This window comes from Triticum aestivum, chromosome 1B, assembly GCF_018294505.1.
Source record: "Triticum aestivum cultivar Chinese Spring chromosome 1B, IWGSC CS RefSeq v2.1, whole genome shotgun sequence".
In the NCBI taxonomy this organism is placed as follows: domain Eukaryota; kingdom Viridiplantae; phylum Streptophyta; class Magnoliopsida; order Poales; family Poaceae; genus Triticum; species Triticum aestivum.
The window spans coordinates 113020097-113025019 of record NC_057795.1 but is presented as its reverse complement, the minus strand read 5'-3'; positions in this window follow the sequence as shown (position 1 = coordinate 113025019).

The window sequence follows — 4923 nt, the reverse complement described above, 5'->3', positions numbered from 1 at the left end:
ACGCCTTGGCGAAGACAACAAGACCGGCAACGGCTGTAGTGAGCGACCCCTGGATGGAGGAGAGGTTCTCCTGGTCCTGCCCCATCCAAACACGGTGCGCCGGATTGTAAACCGGGTCGTGCACGCTATCGATCAGCACAGGGGGATAGGGGAGAGAACCGTCGACGTAGCCAAGCAGGTAGTGACTCCCAAGAAGCGGGAGAACCTGCGCACGCCAGAAGATGTAATTGTCCGACGATAACTTGATGGTGATGAGGTTTTCGAAGTGAAACGGCGGCGGCGGTAGGGAACCCGTGGAGTAGGCTGCAGGAGGCAAAGGCGCCATAGGGGCAGTGGCCACAGGTGCGGCCGCGGGGACGGACGACGCAGGAGCCGCGCCTGACGCGGCGAGGCCGGCTATCAGGGCCGATGCAGAGGCCGACATCGGGGCGACGGCGGCGTCGCTGACAAAGGTGGGCAAAGAGGCGCCCGTCGTGGCGCTGGAGGTGTGGACCACCAGCAAGTTACCCGGCGACGAGGAGAAGAAGGAGCCGACGCTCCTCGTCTCGATCGGGAGTGATGCGGCTGAGACAGAGTCGAGGGGCCGGGAGAGGAGGGCCGTCAGGGAGGCCAGCAGGTAGCTGGCCGTGGAGGAGCCCGAGGCGGCGGATCCCGACATGGTGGCGGCGGCGCGATCTCAAGGATGGCGACAACGCGACGTGATTGACGAAAGCGGCGGCGGCGGCGTAGGGTTTAGCGGAAGTGTTTGACCTAATCTGATACCATGTAAGACAATAGGTTTGGGGGAACCGGCTCAACCCTCTAGGGGCGGCCTATCACATATATATAATGAAGGGGTACAACGTTACATCATACGTACACATATACAGAAACTATACAGTCTAACAGATACCACTTGTTAGCAACCCAGGCCCAACTCCCGGTCCATCGGCATATGTTCAGACTTTTTCGGTGTGCATCGGACACTCCACTCTAAGTAGAGAGCCCACCAAATCCCAAAAGACCAGCCTGAAGGGAGTGTGACACTCTCCCTTATAAGGAGGTCATAGACTCCTCCCATATCTGAGATGGGACTAAAGTCACTGGCATTGCCCAAGGTTTGGTCCTGACGCCCCACGGCACCCTTATAAGGAGGTCCTAGCCAGGTAGCGTGGGGTGTCAACAACCTGACCTGGGGCAACGCCGGTGACTTTAGTCCCACCTCGAATATGGGAAGAGGCTATGACCTCCTTATAAGGGAGAGTGCCACACTTCCTTTAGACCGGTCTTTTGAGATGTGGTGGGCTCTCTGCTTATAGTGGAGTGTACGATACGCACCGTAAATGTCCGAACATATGCCGATGGACCAAAAGCTGGGCCTGAATTGCTAACAATACACCGACCATGTGTGGCAAGCTAGTTAGAACTTGGTCTGGAACTAGCACTGCAAGCCAGGCCGACACACGCTAACACGACGGTGTGGTGCCTAAGCAGGTGAAGAAACTTGACCGTTCCCAGCACGGTCGTCCGCACGGTGAGGTGCATGCCAAGATGCTCATTTTTTTCGAAATGAGACAGGTGTGTTGGCGCCTAACTCCGAGGCTCTTTCATGTGAGCATCTGGTGACGCCCGAGTCCATCGTGTCAGTGGTACCTGTGACTGATGATGTTGAGGTGGTTGGTATGTTGGCGCCTGATCCTTCGGAGCGCAACCAGCCGCTCGTCTCTGTGGAGCATGGAGGTTCCGATGTTGTAGTCACCCACTCGCACGTGACCGTTGAGCAGGTTTCTGTTCGTGACAAGGTCAATGACATTCTCTTTGATTTAGAGCTTCACAGCTTGCTCAAACGTTTGGAGAGGGTGAGCCCTGGATCTGGCAAGGCAATTGTGGAGGAGGCTCTCAGGAGCAAAGGAAAGAAGAGTGAGGCCACAGGAAAGGCGTCCGCAGCTGCTTGATGGATGGTTATCAGTCTCTTGGGTTGTCCTTATGGTCTGGCTTGTATTCGTGGATTTGGTGGTGCCTGTGGTCTTCGGCCGAGTTACCCTCGTTGGGGTGTCTTTGTGATGTAGCAGTGTGGGGTTGGTGGACGTTAGGTGTTGGGTTTGGTTGTCAGGCGATCTTGTGCTTAGCGGGTTGCATGCTCTGTGAGTAGTTCACGTGTGGTTGGTCTGTATTGGTTTTCGCCCGGTTTTCTATTAATTAACTGGGCAATTCTCTTCTGCTTAATTAATCGATGAGGCAAATCTTTTGCCTCCGTTTCGAAAAAAAAGGTGAAATTTATTTGCACAAAACTCGTCACTAAAGGTACATTCCGTTGTTCAAGTTGTAAAAAAAGTGTAGCATGGACTCCCAAGTGAAAGTTCAACTTACCAGTCTTCACAAAAGAAAAGGTATATAAACAATTTTTTGGAACAGTTAGCAAAAACGGTATGCCCCTGGATCTTGGATCTGGTGCAGGGTTGTTCGAATTACTAAGAGCAACTCTAGCAGACCCCGCATCCGTCCGGCCCGCAAAACGTATTTGCAGTTCACGGAAAAACGCTTTTGCGGGCCGGCGCGCACGGCCGCAGATGCAGACTCCGCAAAGCCGACCCTAAAAAAGCATATTCCACGAATATGCTTTTTTACGGGTCGGTTTGCGGGGTCTGATCTGGCGCAGCTCCTCCCGGTCCGGAAAACCTAAATATGCACTTTGATTTGATCCAACATAACGCATTTTTTTGATTTTTCAACAACATTGGATACATAAAACATCACCAAATCTTTGCTACAATAGCAAGACCAAAGAAAACAAGAACCACAAGTATGCATTTTAGAAGATTTCCAACTTCCATAACTGCTCCCACTAGTTGAAGCAATATCTTCGCCATGCATTCATTGTTGATCTGCGGATTCTTGATCTTGCATTCTTCATTCTTCATCTTTGGTTCGGAAGAAGTAAACGTTGCTTCCACTCTAGTTGAACATGCAGCCGCATCATTGTTTTCTATTCTACTAAGGAGTGCGTCAACATCTATTAACTTCTTTCTATCAATAAATCAACGTATTGGCCTTCCCAAAACCAAAATGAGCATCCATCTTCCTACACAAAAGAATGACCATGTTCGGAATGAGGATCCGCAATTGAACCAAAGAATAAGCTACCAAAACGAGCTACCGCAAGTGCACGTACCACGTCGTTTTCGCATTTGAAGAACACCCATCCGGGGTGCTTCGACGTGGCCGAAGTAAGCCGCAGCACTGTCTGCGTGCAGTCGTCGCATTGTATGAGCGGCAACGGCGAGCCACAGAGCCGTTGCGCGAGTGCCGAGCCCGGTGGACGGCCGTATGAATCCATGGCCGCAAATCGTCAGGAGGACGAACCCGTCCCTGCATGCGGTGATGCGCCCTTGCCGGTGCTGCGGGAGATGCTCTCGGACCACTCCATCGCTTGGCGCAGCCACCGGCGGCCGGCAAAGCCAAATCCGGCGGCCACACGATGAAGGTCCGCATATCCGCAAATTCGGCGACCCGCCGGCGCAAGGGGTGGGAGAGGGGAGGCCTCGTGCATGCGGCGGGCTTTCAGCGAGCTCCTGTCGGCTGCTTTTGCCAGAATCTTGGGCGGTGGGGTGGCGGCGGTGCGAGGAAGGAGAGGGGAGGTGGTTGGTGGGGGAAAGCGCGGGCTGAAATGTTCCCCCCACCAACCGCTTCCGCTTATATGCAAGGCACCGCAGCGGCGAGGGGGAAACCCGCGAATACGTGGGTTGGGGCCGAGATTTTGTCACGCCCCCCAAAAAAATTTGCGGGCCGGGGCGGGATGCCGGGTCTGATCGGGCAGGTTTTTCCGCCCCGACCCGCATTTTGGCGGTTATTTTCTGGGTCGGGGCGGGATGCGGGGTCTGCTAGAGTTGCTCCAAGGGCATGGCCAATGCATAGCCTCAGGGTGATGCCTCACATGTCATGTAGGATCGGATGTCAGGAAAAGTAGGTTCAAATAGGGAAGCGGGATTCTCTGCAGGAGGCGGGTGCTTGGAGAGAAAACGTGTGGTCCGGTGTATAAAGTTGAAAAAGTTGAAGTGGAGAGTAGGGATGCATGTGTAGTGAGAGTCTACTTTATATTCTTTGATGGTGCCCATTAATAGTAGCTTGCATTGGGAAGAAAAAATCAATATAGATGCATGAAGCTACTTTTTGTCATGGGCATCTATATCCATATGCCACCATTGTACATGCCCTAAGCCAACCACATTTTTTAATTTCCAATAATTCTCAAGATAAATTATAGGGCACATATAAGGATATTCATGCATGACAAAGTGTGAAAAGTTTAGTCACATCCTATCGGTGGAAGGTGTATTAGACCAACATATAAGATTGATTCCTCCACACGCCACTAAGAAGTTGGGAAGATGATGCACTCAGGCGTGCTCCTTCCCCGCCGCCCGCCTCACCACACACACTCCTCTTCTCAGCGTGCACCAAGCAATAGGACAACATCTGGCCTCCAAACACCCTGGCTCTTGTGGTCCTATACGGGTGAGGAATGATCAGGTTTTTAAAGAGCGTGATTGTTGGTATCTTCTTCAATGTGGCTACAAACAACTATTCCATCCATCTCATAATATAAAACGTTTTTGCAAGCTAACACGCAGAGGGAGTACTTCTCTAGCGACGGCAAATTCTTCACCGACATGGCTTGGCTTCACGTGCCGCTATGAATGCCTCTTCTTTCACCGCACAATATGTGTTCTTGGCCCTTCTGTGAGAAATCATGTTTGGACTAGTAATTGTGGCAGTCAACTTGGACATGTTGTTTGTCTCTTATGTACCCAATTGCATTACAAGTTTAACTATTATGTTTATTCATTCAAGTATCATCTATCATGATTATCATGTTTTATCTAGTGTTTTGTATTTAATATCATGAAAAATTGCTTATATATTCAGCTTCTATGAAGCACAATC